We start from the raw sequence: 17,971 nt of genomic DNA on the forward strand, positions 1-17,971 counted from the left end.
GCCACTGTAGGTGTCCTGGGTAACAAGTAATCATGCTCATTTTGGTCAATGATGTTGTTGGTGAGGGCACTTTTCAAGATGGATTGGAGATCTTTAATGAATCTCATAGTAGGATTGCAATCCAGTATCTTATATGTTGTTCTATCTTTTAAGATACGTTTGCATTCCTTGACATAAAATTCAGTGTCCATAACAACAACATTCCCACCTTTATCTGAAGGTTTGATTGTGATTTCTTGTTGTGTCATTAATTCCCTGAATGCCATATTTTCTTTTTTTGTGATGTTATGTCGCATGTGTTTTTTAATTTTCATTTTCTCTAGGTCCCGAGTAACTAGGTTGGTAAAGACTTCAACCTGGGGACATAATGACATAAAGGGGGTAAATTTACTTTTTGGTTTACAACTAGAGAACGGACCTTCTCTCTTATCAGGTGGACTTTCGTTATCATCTAATAGTGACATAAGGTTCTGGACATTTGTCTGATCGGATGCGGCGAGGCCAATAGTGTCAATTTCACGTCTGGATTTTTTAGCGTGAAATTTATGCAGTAGCAGTTTACGGGAAAACAGATTTAGATCCTTTACCCACTCAAACAGATTAAAATCCTTGGTGGGTGAAAAGGATAGTCCCTTCTCTAATAATGAGATGTGATCGCCGGTTAGATTAATTTTTGACAGATTAAAGATCTTTAATTTCCCGTCTTCTACTGCTATGGAGTTTATTTTCTGCGTTGGCTTTTGCCTGCTTTTTCCTTGGTCAATTGTTTTTTTGTTATTGCCCCCTCGTCTTGTTGGTCTCTTGCGAGGGGGTATTCCAAAAAAGCAATAGTATTGGTATCAGTTTGAGAGATCCCACTTGTAGAGGGAGATGGGGCAGACATTCTAGTTTCTGAACCACTAGCTGTTTCAGACTCTGAATTCTCAGCCTCTGAGGAGGAGTAATTGATCGTGGGCTGTCTTCTCTTCTGGGATTTTTTATAACTGTACACCTGATGTAGACTGTAATCTAAAGCATCCCTCTGAAATTTTCTGTGTTTCCTTTCTTTGATTTCATTTCTAAACTTATCAACTTCTCTTTGTAGTTTAGATTCCATATCATCAAAATCTTTGTGGGCTCTAAAGTCATCCAGTTTGCGTAATTGGATATCAAGTTCCTTTTGTATATTCAGTAACCTAGTCTGTTGAGTTTCAACCAATAATTTTATTAGGGACTGTGAACATGTTGATAATATGTTCTCCCATTGCTGGGTAAACTCAACAGTGGTTATATGATACGCTGGAGAGAGGCCTATCCGTAAGCCCCGTGGAATCATATCTTGTGTATCATAATTCTGCAGACTAGAGACCTCCCACCAAGTCTGTGCTTGAGACTTAAATAGGCGATTAAGGATTCTGAAAAAATCAGTGATATTATCTGTGTTGTTGTAGGGTGTGTACGTGTTCTCCACAGAGAAGACTTTTTTTGCCTCATCATGCCATGAGCTGGTATCCCAGCTGGTGGACAAAAAACCTGTCATATTTAGATGAATTTAACTAATAATCTCTTAATAGAGGTAGGAGCAAAATTAAGAAGAGGATTCTTACGTTCCCCTATAGTAAACACTAAATGAAAACCAAAGAAAAGTATATAATGCTCTCTAAATCAAATGATGTGATGATAATATGGTGGTGCCTGAGCCGTCAAGATTGGCGGTGGGTGCAACTGATGAGCTGCACTAGACAGAATTTGGTTTCAGCTGAGAAGTGAAAGCATATTTATTGCTACCACTTAACAACTAGAAGCTCATTTCGTAGTGCACTCCTAGGCTTTTAAAACTTAACATTTAATTATTATTAGGGATAAAATAAGTTCTTAACACAAGGTGATGATAATAAATACATATAATGTACAATGGCGGGAGGGGATGAGGAGATGATAGATGGCCAAGGTATATAGTCTGATATACTGATGCTTAATTGTACAGATCAAAAGCAGTGATACCTATTAGGCCTTGATAGGAGAGTGGGTTACTCAGCTGGGAAAGCTCAAATAATGCTTGCCCTGTGTATGTGTATTGTGTGTCATGTGGCATAGCGTACCGAGCACCCAACCTGTATTGATAAATAGCCCAAATCAGTGCACTAGTCCTAAGTTTAATAAATATGATGTTATGGCTAATAGATGTAACCTACCATATTGAAACTGGTAGATATAATCACTGTATGTGCAACTCAATAACAGGTTGGTGGTACGTGGATTGATTCTGCGCCCAATGACATTTAACAATCACTCTACACAGATAGTATATACGGCAAGCTATTAAATAATAAAAGACCAGAATAAGCTGATGCTAAACACTCTGCTAGATATTAAAGCAGTAAACAGATTTTTACTGTGGTTGTAAAGTAAACCGTCAACAAATAATCAATACTGTAAATAATTGTCCTTAGCAAAGATCCCTGCACACATAACCTTTTAACAAGTCATTAAACCATAAGTGCATGAATGGGTTTCAGTGTGTAGCAGATGCTGGCAGACTAGCAATAGTGAGATAGAGCATACATGGAATCGCAACTAATTGCTACAAAATCCCTGCTAGCTGCAGGACAGAGTAACACAATGTATCACAGTATAGAGGCAGGCTGTAACAAAAAACCACTGAGCGAGTAGAGCCAGTTAACCCTGGACACGATCGCATTTAAAAGGAGCACCAGCTGAGACCACAAGCACAAAATGTTGATACTACCCGTCTCTCTCAGTTCCCTCGCGCTGACGTCACCACGCCAAAACGCCCTACGCGTTTCCACGTCATCCAGACGTGAAATTGACACTATTGGCCTCGCCGCATCCGATCAGACAAATGTCCAGAACCTTATGTCACTATTAGATGATAACGAAAGTCCACCTGATAAGAGAGAAGGTCCGTTCTCTAGTTGTAAACCAAAAAGTAAATTTACCCCCTTTATGTCATTATGTCCCCAGGTTGAAGTCTTTACCAACCTAGTTACTCGGGACCTAGAGAAAATGAAAATTAAAAAACACATGCGACATAACATCACAAAAAAAGAAAATATGGCATTCAGGGAATTAATGACACAACAAGAAATCACAATCAAACCTTCAGATAAAGGTGGGAATGTTGTTGTTATGGACACTGAATTTTATGTCAAGGAATGCAAACGTATCTTAAAAGATAGAACAACATATAAGATACTGGATTGCAATCCTACTATGAGATTCATTAAAGATCTCCAATCCATCTTGAAAAGTGCCCTCACCAACAACATCATTGACCAAAATGAGCATGATTACTTGTTACCCAGGACACCTACAGTGGCAACATTTTATACATTGCCTAAAATTCACAAAGATCAAAAAAGACCGCCAGGTAGGCCTATTGTCTCCGGCAATAATAACCTTACTGAACACTGTAGTGTATACCTGGATCAAATCATGCGTCCTTTCGTGTCAAATTTACCATCTCACATTAAGGACACGAAAGACACCTTACGAAGACTAGATGGCATCAATTGTGATAACCAAACCCTGTTTGTCACAATGGATGTGGAATCTCTCTATTCCAGTATCATCCATTGTAATGGTGTTAAAGCATGTAGCCATTTTCTCTCTACAAGGGGCTCTGGTTACATTGAACATAACAAATTTATGATAGACCTTCTGCAATTTGTCCTTTGTCACAACTTCTTTCTATTTGACGGAACACTGTACCACCAGACCCAGGGAACAGCGATGGGCACATCCTGTGCACCAACATACGCTAATCTATACCTGGGCTGGTGGGAAGATCAACATGTGTTCAGTGACAAATTGGTGCAATACACGCAATACATTGATTTATGGATTCGTTTTATAGACGACATACTATTGATCTGGCATGGTCCAGTAAATATATTGGTTGAATTCGTGTCTCTATTGAATGCTAATGATTTGAACCTAAAATTGACATTTGAGTACAATGCAACTGAGATAACATTTTTGGACCTGAAAATTAGCAAGGACCCAGATGGTAATGTGCAAACCACGATCTTTAGAAAAAAGACGGCCACTAACAGTCTTTTGGCGGCTACCAGCCACCACCCTCCATCTTTAGTCAAAAGCATCCCCATTGGGCAATATCTGCGACTACGTCGCAATTGCTCCACATTGAGAGAATTTTACATACAGGCTCAAGACCTGAAAGATCGGTTCTTAGATAGGGGATACCCAATGTCTACATTGAAACACGCATATCATCGTGCAAGAGATAGTGACAGAGCACAATTACTGGGTCCTAATATGAAATCACCTAATACACAGGTTCGTTGCATTGGAACTTATAATTATAGGTGGCATGAGATCAAGAAGATTTTCATGAAACATTGGTACATCTTAAGATCTGATGATGACCTTGTTAAAATTCTAAAAGACACTCCAAGCATCACTAGCAGGAGATCAGCTAATCTGCAGGACGGCCTTGTGCACAGTCACTTTAAACGCGCCATATCATCTACTTGGTTAACACCTCCACCAATGGGCATGCACAAGTGCAAGAACTGCAAAGCATGTCAATATATCAACCCTGCTAAATTCTTCTTATCTCACGACAAATCAGTGACATTTGATATCAGACACCATATAAGTTGCAAAACCATCAATGTAATATATTTGATCAGTTGTGAGTGTGGCCTCAGATATGTTGGTAAAACCATCAGGGAGTTTAAAAAACGAATACTTGAACATATAAACTCGGTCCACAATAAATTAGAAACACCAGTTGCACGTCATGTAAATAATACTCATCAGGGAGACATTAAGTGCCTATCGTTTATAGGCATTGACCACCTTAAAAACAATATACGTGGTGGTGATATAAATAACAGACTATTAAAACGTGAGGCAGAATGGATATATAAACTAAAAACTCTATACCCTCAAGGGTTAAATGAGGGTTTTACATATACTCCATTTATTTGATCATCTGTGGAGATCGACACTATGTTCAAATTATCCACAATTTGTCTCATGCTGTTATAAACTATATATCTGTTGTTTACTGTCTCCCTATCTTACTGGCAAGCAAGCAAATACATCTTTGATCGTGAACCTAGTAAAGTTTAATATGCATTAAAATCAGTACATGTTTAAATACCTCCAGCCCACTATGATTAAGTTTTGCCACATATCACTGAACAGCCAATCAGTATCTGGTAATTTGGTATGGGCCAAATAAGTCTAATACATGCCCTCATACATGAACTCATGTCCCATATGCTGGTGACTCTTTTAAACCTTTAGTAGCCATTATTATTGTTGTAATTAGTGTGTACCCCTTTAACCATTGCTGTTCTAAACATACAGTTCCCTACTGATCAGTATAAGCATTGAGTAAGTTTTCTATTGGCCCGCGGGTTGCTATGGCAGCCCATGACACTATATAAACATGCTTCTGAGATCAGCTGGTTATCACTCGCCCCTGAAGAATCTCCGTCAAGGAGGGAAACGCGTAGGGCGTTTTGGCGTGGTGACGTCAGCGCGAGGGAACTGAGAGAGACGGGTAGTATCAACATTTTGTGCTTGTGGTCTCAGCTGGTGCTCCTTTTAAATGCGATCGTGTCCAGGGTTAACTGGCTCTACTCGCTCAGTGGTTTTTTGTTACAGCCTGCCTCTATACTGTGATACATTGTGTTACTCTGTCCTGCAGCTAGCAGGGATTTTGTAGCAATTAGTTGCGATTCCATGTATGCTCTATCTCACTATTGCTAGTCTGCCAGCATCTGCTACACACTGAAACCCATTCATGCACTTATGGTTTAATGACTTGTTAAAAGGTTATGTGTGCAGGGATCTTTGCTAAGGACAATTATTTACAGTATTGATTATTTGTTGACGGTTTACTTTACAACCACAGTAAAAATCTGTTTACTGCTTTAATATCTAGCAGAGTGTTTAGCATCAGCTTATTCTGGTCTTTTATTATTTAATAGCTTGCCGTATATACTATCTGTGTAGAGTGATTGTTAAATGTCATTGGGCGCAGAATCAATCCACGTACCACCAACCTGTTATTGAGTTGCACATACAGTGATTATATCTACCAGTTTCAATATGGTAGGTTACATCTATTAGCCATAACATCATATTTATTAAACTTAGGACTAGTGCACTGATTTGGGCTATTTATCAATACAGGTTGGGTGCTCGGTACGCTATGCCACATGACACACAATACACATACACAGGGCAAGCATTATTTGAGCTTTCCCAGCTGAGTAACCCACTCTCCTATCAAGGCCTAATAGGTATCACTGCTTTTGATCTGTACAATTAAGCATCAGTATATCAGACTATATACCTTGGCCATCTATCATCTCCTCATCCCCTCCCGCCATTGTACATTATATGTATTTATTATCATCACCTTGTGTTAAGAACTTATTTTATCCCTAATAATAATTAAATGTTAAGTTTTAAAAGCCTAGGAGTGCACTACGAAATGAGCTTCTAGTTGTTAAGTGGTAGCAATAAATATGCTTTCACTTCTCAGCTGAAACCAAATTCTGTCTAGTGCAGCTCATCAGTTGCACCCACCGCCAATCTTGACGGCTCAGGCACCACCATATTATCATCACATCATTTGATTTAGAGAGCATTATATACTTTTCTTTGGTTTTCATTTAGTGTTTACTATAGGGGAACGTAAGAATCCTCTTCTTTATTTTGCTCCTACCTCTATTAAGAGATTATTAGTTAAATTCATCTAAATATGACAGGTTTTTTGTCCACCAGCTGGGATACCAGCTCATGGCATGATGAGGCAAAAAAAGTCTTCTCTGTGGAGAACACGTACACACCCTACAACAACACAGATAATATCACTGATTTTTTCAGAATCCTTAATCGCCTATTTAAGTCTCAAGCACAGACTTGGTGGGAGGTCTCTAGTCTGCAGAATTATGATACACAAGATATGATTCCACGGGGCTTACGGATAGGCCTCTCTCCAGCGTATCATATAACCACTGTTGAGTTTACCCAGCAATGGGAGAACATATTATCAACATGTTCACAGTCCCTAATAAAATTATTGGTTGAAACTCAACAGACTAGGTTACTGAATATACAAAAGGAACTTGATATCCAATTACGCAAACTGGATGACTTTAGAGCCCACAAAGATTTTGATGATATGGAATCTAAACTACAAAGAGAAGTTGATAAGTTTAGAAATGAAATCAAAGAAAGGAAACACAGAAAATTTCAGAGGGATGCTTTAGATTACAGTCTACATCAGGTGTACAGTTATAAAAAATCCCAGAAGAGAAGACAGCCCACGATCAATTACTCCTCCTCAGAGGCTGAGAATTCAGAGTCTGAAACAGCTAGTGGTTCAGAAACTAGAATGTCTGCCCCATCTCCCTCTACAAGTGGGATCTCTCAAACTGATACCAATACTATTGCTTTTTTGGAATACCCCCTCGCAAGAGACCAACAAGACGAGGGGGCAATAACAAAAAAACAATTGACCAAGGAAAAAGCAGGCAAAAGCCAACGCAGAAAATAAACTCCATAGCAGTAGAAGACGGGAAATTAAAGATCTTTAATCTGTCAAAAATTAATCTAACCGGCGATCACATCTCATTATTAGAGAAGGGACTATCCTTTTCACCCACCAAGGATTTTAATCTGTTTGAGTGGGTAAAGGATCTAAATCTGTTTTCCCGTAAACTGCTACTGCATAAATTTCACGCTAAAAAATCCAGACGTGAAATTGACACTATTGGCCTCGCCGCATCCGATCAGACAAATGTCCAGAACCTTATGTCACTATTAGATGATAACGAAAGTCCACCTGATAAGAGAGAAGGTCCGTTCTCTAGTTGTAAACCAAAAAGTAAATTTACCCCCTTTATGTCATTATGTCCCCAGGTTGAAGTCTTTACCAACCTAGTTACTCGGGACCTAGAGAAAATGAAAATTAAAAAACACATGCGACATAACATCACAAAAAAAGAAAATATGGCATTCAGGGAATTAATGACACAACAAGAAATCACAATCAAACCTTCAGATAAAGGTGGGAATGTTGTTGTTATGGACACTGAATTTTATGTCAAGGAATGCAAACGTATCTTAAAAGATAGAACAACATATAAGATACTGGATTGCAATCCTACTATGAGATTCATTAAAGATCTCCAATCCATCTTGAAAAGTGCCCTCACCAACAACATCATTGACCAAAATGAGCATGATTACTTGTTACCCAGGACACCTACAGTGGCAACATTTTATACATTGCCTAAAATTCACAAAGATCAAAAAAGACCGCCAGGTAGGCCTATTGTCTCCGGCAATAATAACCTTACTGAACACTGTAGTGTATACCTGGATCAAATCATGCGTCCTTTCGTGTCAAATTTACCATCTCACATTAAGGACACGAAAGACACCTTACGAAGACTAGATGGCATCAATTGTGATAACCAAACCCTGTTTGTCACAATGGATGTGGAATCTCTCTATTCCAGTATCATCCATTGTAATGGTGTTAAAGCATGTAGCCATTTTCTCTCTACAAGGGGCTCTGGTTACATTGAACATAACAAATTTATGATAGACCTTCTGCAATTTGTCCTTTGTCACAACTTCTTTCTATTTGACGGAACACTGTACCACCAGACCCAGGGAACAGCGATGGGCACATCCTGTGCACCAACATACGCTAATCTATACCTGGGCTGGTGGGAAGATCAACATGTGTTCAGTGACAAATTGGTGCAATACACGCAATACATTGATTTATGGATTCGTTTTATAGACGACATACTATTGATCTGGCATGGTCCAGTAAATATATTGGTTGAATTCGTGTCTCTATTGAATGCTAATGATTTGAACCTAAAATTGACATTTGAGTACAATGCAACTGAGATAACATTTTTGGACCTGAAAATTAGCAAGGACCCAGATGGTAATGTGCAAACCACGATCTTTAGAAAAAAGACGGCCACTAACAGTCTTTTGGCGGCTACCAGCCACCACCCTCCATCTTTAGTCAAAAGCATCCCCATTGGGCAATATCTGCGACTACGTCGCAATTGCTCCACATTGAGAGAATTTTACATACAGGCTCAAGACCTGAAAGATCGGTTCTTAGATAGGGGATACCCAATGTCTACATTGAAACACGCATATCATCGTGCAAGAGATAGTGACAGAGCACAATTACTGGGTCCTAATATGAAATCACCTAATACACAGGTTCGTTGCATTGGAACTTATAATTATAGGTGGCATGAGATCAAGAAGATTTTCATGAAACATTGGTACATCTTAAGATCTGATGATGACCTTGTTAAAATTCTAAAAGACACTCCAAGCATCACTAGCAGGAGATCAGCTAATCTGCAGGACGGCCTTGTGCACAGTCACTTTAAACGCGCCATATCATCTACTTGGTTAACACCTCCACCAATGGGCATGCACAAGTGCAAGAACTGCAAAGCATGTCAATATATCAACCCTGCTAAATTCTTCTTATCTCACGACAAATCAGTGACATTTGATATCAGACACCATATAAGTTGCAAAACCATCAATGTAATATATTTGATCAGTTGTGAGTGTGGCCTCAGATATGTTGGTAAAACCATCAGGGAGTTTAAAAAACGAATACTTGAACATATAAACTCGGTCCACAATAAATTAGAAACACCAGTTGCACGTCATGTAAATAATACTCATCAGGGAGACATTAAGTGCCTATCGTTTATAGGCATTGACCACCTTAAAAACAATATACGTGGTGGTGATATAAATAACAGACTATTAAAACGTGAGGCAGAATGGATATATAAACTAAAAACTCTATACCCTCAAGGGTTAAATGAGGGTTTTACATATACTCCATTTATTTGATCATCTGTGGAGATCGACACTATGTTCAAATTATCCACAATTTGTCTCATGCTGTTATAAACTATATATCTGTTGTTTACTGTCTCCCTATCTTACTGGCAAGCAAGCAAATACATCTTTGATCGTGAACCTAGTAAAGTTTAATATGCATTAAAATCAGTACATGTTTAAATACCTCCAGCCCACTATGATTAAGTTTTGCCACATATCACTGAACAGCCAATCAGTATCTGGTAATTTGGTATGGGCCAAATAAGTCTAATACATGCCCTCATACATGAACTCATGTCCCATATGCTGGTGACTCTTTTAAACCTTTAGTAGCCATTATTATTGTTGTAATTAGTGTGTACCCCTTTAACCATTGCTGTTCTAAACATACAGTTCCCTACTGATCAGTATAAGCATTGAGTAAGTTTTCTATTGGCCCGCGGGTTGCTATGGCAGCCCATGACACTATATAAACATGCTTCTGAGATCAGCTGGTTATCACTCGCCCCTGAAGAATCTCCGTCAAGGAGGGAAACGCGTAGGGCGTTTTGGCGTGGTGACGTCAGCGCGAGGGAACTGAGAGAGACGGGTAGTATCAACATTTTGTGCTTGTGGTCTCAGCTGGTGCTCCTTTTAAATGCGATCGTGTCCAGGGTTAACTGGCTCTACTCGCTCAGTGGTTTTTTGTTACAGCCTGCCTCTATACTGTGATACATTGTGTTACTCTGTCCTGCAGCTAGCAGGGATTTTGTAGCAATTAGTTGCGATTCCATGTATGCTCTATCTCACTATTGCTAGTCTGCCAGCATCTGCTACACACTGAAACCCATTCATGCACTTATGGTTTAATGACTTGTTAAAAGGTTATGTGTGCAGGGATCTTTGCTAAGGACAATTATTTACAGTATTGATTATTTGTTGACGGTTTACTTTACAACCACAGTAAAAATCTGTTTACTGCTTTAATATCTAGCAGAGTGTTTAGCATCAGCTTATTCTGGTCTTTTATTATTTAATAGCTTGCCGTATATACTATCTGTGTAGAGTGATTGTTAAATGTCATTGGGCGCAGAATCAATCCACGTACCACCAACCTGTTATTGAGTTGCACATACAGTGATTATATCTACCAGTTTCAATATGGTAGGTTACATCTATTAGCCATAACATCATATTTATTAAACTTAGGACTAGTGCACTGATTTGGGCTATTTATCAATACAGGTTGGGTGCTCGGTACGCTATGCCACATGACACACAATACACATACACAGGGCAAGCATTATTTGAGCTTTCCCAGCTGAGTAACCCACTCTCCTATCAAGGCCTAATAGGTATCACTGCTTTTGATCTGTACAATTAAGCATCAGTATATCAGACTATATACCTTGGCCATCTATCATCTCCTCATCCCCTCCCGCCATTGTACATTATATGTATTTATTATCATCACCTTGTGTTAAGAACTTATTTTATCCCTAATAATAATTAAATGTTAAGTTTTAAAAGCCTAGGAGTGCACTACGAAATGAGCTTCTAGTTGTTAAGTGGTAGCAATAAATATGCTTTCACTTCTCAGCTGAAACCAAATACAATTAAGTAACCGCTCCCAACACTGTGGGAGGACAATTACCACTAAAATGCCCTAGGGCAAAAATAATAAATGATTTATTGATATTCAGAAGGCGACGCAGTAACACACACTCAAAATAACCATAAAAACAATTAAAACATAAATCACGGGTGAGGCAGGGTAAGGGGATATTATTATAAGGTGAATTCCCAAATATTAGTGTATGTCCCCTTACCAGTACCAGGTGGTAGTGTGAGACACAATGGTAAATACAAATGATAGGCAATAGAGAATGCTAGAGCCTCTGGTCTCAGGGTATGGTGGAGGTTGCACTAATCATTGCATGCTGTGATTGATCTGCTCAGTATCAATAGTTGGATATCACACTGACAGTAGGTAGTGATGCATGCAGAGTAGTGAATGCAAATAAATGTGCCACTGTCATATACCACAAAACCTATATAGGTACTAGGTCACACGATCAATGATTCAGTAAATCATTAGTGCACATTATACCACATTATATAAATGAACCGCGGCATGTGCATCAAAAACCGGACCTGATTTATGCATAAACTACCTCTGCTAGGCAGTTAACAACTCGAACAACCCCACACAAACTACCAGGAACAGTCTCACCCGTGACTCCTCCTACACAACGTCAACGTGGTGACGTCATGCCGACGATCGTTTCGCGCATAAGGGGCTGGCGCTTTCTCAAGGTTCAGGTATCCAACTATTGATACTGAGCAGATCAATCACAGCATGCAATGATTAGTGCAACCTCCACCATACCCTGAGACCAGAGGCTCTAGCATTCTCTATTGCCTATCATTTGTATTTACCATTGTGTCTCACACTACCACCTGGTACTGGTAAGGGGACATACACTAATATTTGGGAATTCACCTTATAATAATATCCCCTTACCCTGCCTCACCCGTGATTTATGTTTTAATAGTTTTTATGGTTATTTTGAGTGTGTGTTACTTCGTTGACTTCAGAATATTAATAAATAAATAAATCATTTATTATTTTTGCCCTAGGGCATTTTAGTGGTAATTGTCCTCCCACAGTGTTGGGAGCGGTTACTTAATTGTACCCTTATAGCCTTACCATTACTCTAGTGGGTTACTATACCTGTGGACTATTTTCGGCTTTGCTGTGCATTAAAGTGGGATCTTTTTAGGAGCATCCTTTGTCTCCTTATATATGTATAATTATTTTAGTTGTCAGATCTGTTATTAATTTCACCTTGGCCTTTCTGTGGGATGCAATTGAAATAAAAGTTCCCCTAATTGCTGCCCTATGGGCTTCCCACAGAACCGCCGGAGAGTCTACTATGCCCCAGTTGAGAGTGAAGTACTCCCTAAGAGCCTTTTTACTTTCTTTTTCTACCTCCGGGTGGTTCAGTAGGTAGTCGTTCAGCTTCCAAGTGTAGGCGGTTAATTTATGAAATGGGGTGGATAGGGTTAATGTGATGGGGGCGTGATCTGACCATGTAATGGGGCCTATGTCCGAATTTGTGCAGGCTTCCAGGATATATTTGGTAGCAAAAAAATAGTCTATACGAGAGTATGACTGGTGGGGTGCGGAATAGAATGTGTAATCTTTTTGGCCCTGGTGTTAGATTCTCCAGATGTCCATTAAGGAATATTCCTTGGTGATCGTTTTAAATTGTTTCTCCATCCTCTGAGGTGGAGCTCTGTGTTGGCCTTTTTGGCCTGAGGTTCTGTCCTCCGCAGAGTTTATGGCCATATTAAAGTCTCCGCCCACAATCAACGAAGATAGGTAGGTAGGGTCAACCTTTTCTAACACTGCTTTCAGGAATTCCGTTTGATTATCATTTGGTGCGTCGATGTTGATAAGAGCGACCGGCGAGCCAGCCAGTGAGCCATATACCATTAGAAATCTACCCTCTGGTTTTGGTGATATTGAATGGGGTTCCTTGTCGGAGCAGGATCGCTACTCCCCGCTTTTTACTGTTAAATGACGAGAAGAAACCCATAGGGAATACATTGCTAATCAATTTGGGCAGCTCTTGGGATGTAAAGTGCGTCTCTTGGAGGAAGATGATATCTCCCTTGGACTTTTTCAGCTCTTGGAGCGCCAGTCGTCTTTTTCTATTATTATTCAGGCCCTTTACGTTACTTTAATTGCGGACTGACTAGCCATTTGGGTGAGAGAGTTTAGTGTCCATCGGGGTCTCGCCCTTCCCACCGGGGAGATCCTGGTTCGTTGGTTCAGAGAACCTTTTTAATGCTTCTTGATGGTGCTGTTTGAGTATGGGTGTCAGGCCCGCCCGACGAGGGGTTGGGTGGGAGGAGGCAGGGAAGGTCGAGAGGGGGGGGGGGAATAGGCTGCTGGGACAGGGTCAGCAGCAAGAGGCAAAGTGGGACGAGGTCAGCTAAGGACCTCCAATAAGTACGGCCGGGATTGGCTACCGGCATTTGGGCTTAAGGCCCAATGGGGGGGGAATCCGATGGTTCAGGCATGGGCGTGCAGGGAAGGTGCGGACCCTTGTACTTGCTTAGTGTAAGCTCTACCTTAATTTAAGAGGGGGGGAAGGCGGGTGGGAGGGGGAGAAAGGGGTCAAAGGGACGCAGGTCCCGAAACGCGTCAGAGTTACTATGTACTCCTTTTGACCACTTAATAAACCTTTTTATATCCGATACTGGTTTGCAGCCCCCATTGTTTGCACGGTTGTGCTCCGCCACTGTACCCTATGGGACTACTCTGCAATTACGTCTGGCGTGACGCACCCACTAATCAAGGACTGAGCTGTGCTTCAAGGGAGTTCCTCACATTGATCGTTTGATTGGTATGTACTTTTGTTTTGCTGGGGGTCTATACAGGACCTTTATGGTATATATAGAGATCTGTGTTAGCCGTCCAGCGTAACTAGTACACTCCTATGTTTATATCATCCTAATGAGTCTCCTTAGCTCTTATACATGCTCTAATGCCTTGGTTACATATTTTAGTACTCTGAATATGCATGTATGTTCCTAGGACAGCAGAGCCCTGAATATTGGGATAATATCCCTCACCGACTACGGTCAAGCTTATAGGTTTTGGACATGGGGAAGGCGTGGGGAGGGAGGGAAAACTCCTAGCATAGCCATAACATGGAGATCTTTCTGACAATCCTTAAAACCAGTGTAATAAACGTGAGAACAACTCTTAACAAGCTCAGTACATGAAAAGCATTATAACCTCTCTTTTTGTCAGTCGGTCAAGCTTATAGGTTTTGGACCTGGGAAAAGGGGGGAGATGGGGGGGGTGGGGAGATAAGAGGGAGGGGGGAGGGGGAGACCTGGGTTGACAGGTAACACAACAGCACATTGCATTAATGTTTTTAGGTATCATGCTGAACATAAACGGAATACTTCCTACGCTTGCTGGTCGGGTAAGAGGGGGGGGAGGGATGGGGCTCTTACATTTAGTGAAGTTAATATCCGAGGATCCTTATGACATTTCTATTTGATCTATGTGGCCCGCCGTGTGCCTTCCTCAGAGGGTTTGACAACGTATTTTATTACTGCAGGCAGCATCATTAGTATGGGGCCGTGCGGCCATATCTTCTGCGGCGGAAGGGCAGGCTTATGGGATTTGGAGCGTGAGGGGGTGGAGGGGAAAGGGGGGGGAGAGAAAAGGGAGTACATTATATTATAACACATACAACTTTTCTCAACTTCAACATTCATCAACTGAGGAACAGGTTTTTTTTTTTTACATAACTCAACTGTGGCATAGGGACGGCTTAGCACTAGATCCATGTGGCCAGCTAATCTAGACTGCCAGTTACTGTAATAGTGTCACTACCGCTGCTTTCATTATCGAAGTCATTTGGGCTTCCTGTCTTGTGCAGGGCTCATTAGGCAGCTTCCCAGTTAACTAGTATTTCCTAGTCCGGGGGGGTGGGGAGGGTAGCAACAGTCGTGCGAACCGAGCCTGGGGTTCATAGTCTTGTACCCGGGCCTTAGACAGATTAAATTTGGCTACTTACAGTTAGTAGAGCGCAGTGCTGTTGTCGGAGCATCGCGCTCCCCTCCTATCCCACCCACAAATCCCCCCGCCAACCCCTAAAGACCAGCCGGACCTCAGCACTCTTCAACTGCCATCCGGTCAGCGGCAAAAGTTATAGTAGCTTCAGCTGTGGGCTGCCTCCGATCGTCAGGGGTTGGATTCTGAAGCTATGCGTCTGGCTGGGTCTGGTGTGGTTTTTGAGCCGTCATGTGCTCCCGTCTTCGTTGTGGACTACGGTGCTTCTCATCTGTTCTTAGACTGCCTTGGCGCCGCCGTTTTCCTTGCGGGACGGGTGCTGCGTGGTTCCGCGTCCTCCCAGTGCGGTGGGTCTTGTAGTTGCTCCGTTGTCCAGGAAAGCGGCGGGGTCAGACCCAGGGCTTTCACGAATGGGGCCATGTCCTCAGGGCGGCGGATGGTTAGGAATTTGCCATCATAGCTTACCGTAAGCTTGAACGGAAAGCCCCAGCGGTACTTCACCTCCTCCCGGAGGAATGAGGTCAAGGGCTTCATTTCTCTCCTTCGGTCGACTGTTATCCGTGACAGGTCATTGAAAATTTGGAGAGTTTCATTTTGGAAAGGTAGTGACTCTTTCCCTCTGCAGGCGGTGATGATCTTCTCCTTTACTGTATAGCTGTGTAATCTTATGATTACATCGCGTTGCCGGTTGGGATCTTCTGATCTGGGAGCTACCGCCCGGTGGGCCCTATCCATCTCTAGGTCCATGTCCTCTAGCGGGCCGCAGAGTGATGTGAACAGTTCCGCAAGATGGGGACGAAGCTGGCCAGGTAAGACCGTCTCCGGTACATTTCTTATGCGCAGATTCTGGCGCCTGTCCCTATTTTCTTGGTCTTCCTGCCCGTCTTTGAGACGGGAGATCTCCTCTCCTAGCCGGATGATTTCTTCCTCGGCTGCTGTTTGTCTTGCCAGGGACTCCTCCAGTCCACCTTCCAGAGTCGTTGTCCTCTCTGTTAGGCCAGACATCTCCTGTTTAATCTCCGCTACTGCTGCTTTGATTTCTGCCTGCAGGGATGTTTGGAGCTTGACATGCATGGTGGAGAATTGGCTCTCCAGGTAGGATCGGGTGATCGGTTCCTCTATCTCCATTTCAAGAGTTGCATGGGCTTTCGTACCCATATTTAGAGCTGCTTGCGGCTCTTGTGAGCCTCGTGGTCCGCCACCCTCTTGGTTTGCTGGACTCTTCTGTGTCGGGGAGAAGAACCGTGACACCGCCGGTGCTGCGGGCTTCTTTGTGTGTTTGGACATGCTCCGATCTCTCCAAGTAATGGGGGTATGTTTTTGAGCCGTGAATTTCTGGTTTGGGAGCGTTATTTATTAAGTTTTAGCCGGTGGGTCCGCGGAGCTCCCCTCCTACACCACCACTCCTGATGACATCATCGGAAACCCATCCCTTTAGCACATTTTTAATGGATCATCAATATTCAGTATTGTCATAGACAACTTAGGATCTGGCTGTGGTTTTTTTTTTTTTAGGGAAGCTGTGTCTTTAACTGAAACGGGAGGTGCTATATTGGATCCAGATGGAACGCAGGCTGAAACACATGAAGATAGCTCCTACTCAGAAAGCTCTTATTCAGACCACAGCTCTGATCAGACCCTCTCTTCACAGTGGGGGCGCAGGCAGGCTCAGGAGGGATCAGGTACGGCGCAAGAAGGCGGGCAGCCAATATCTTCAACTGGTTTAGCCAACAAAATAGTCAGTGGGTCCATAGAAATGGACACATCCGTTCTTTCTTTTTTTAATAGATTGGATAACGATCCAATATTTCTATTGCCGGACACGTCCACCAAATGTGGACCATATCGCTTCTCTGCCCACAACCCCTCCAGCACAGATCAGACACCACAGGGAAGATTTGCTTCAGCGGCCATGGCGTGAGGTACCAATGAATACAATTTTATATATATTTTCTTTAGTTGCTGTGCATATAGAAGTTTTTGCAGCAAACTCCCATATATCCTCCCAATCATCCCTGTCAATTTCTATTTTCAAATCCGCTGCCCATTTGAGCATGCAGTCATGATCATGTGAATTGACCAAGGCCTCGAAACTGGCTTTTATTCTAGTTATCAAACCTTTTTGATAACTACCTCTCCTACATAGTGCTTCAAAACTTGTGAAGGGAGTAAATTCTAATTTTGGGGGACATTTTTGGAAAAAAATTCTGATCTGTAGATATTTAAACATACAGTACTAAGGTCTGGTGCCTCATACCTAGTTAGGAACTCTTGGAAACTAGAAAGTTTTCCTTTATGCACTAGGTCGGCAACTACTCTAATATGTTTAGCTTTAATTTGGTCGAATTGTTTATAATCACAGCCTGGGGGGATATTGGGATTATTAAAAAGCGGAGTGAGTTGCGAAACGGGAGACACAAGATTAAATTTGCCCTTAGACGGAGACCCCGCCCCCAGAGTGAGACGGATGGCAGCTTAAGCCTTGAGCTCCATCCCTCATCC

Source organism: Ascaphus truei, chromosome 4, assembly GCF_040206685.1.
Source record: "Ascaphus truei isolate aAscTru1 chromosome 4, aAscTru1.hap1, whole genome shotgun sequence".
In the NCBI taxonomy this organism is placed as follows: Eukaryota; Metazoa; Chordata; class Amphibia; order Anura; family Ascaphidae; genus Ascaphus; species Ascaphus truei.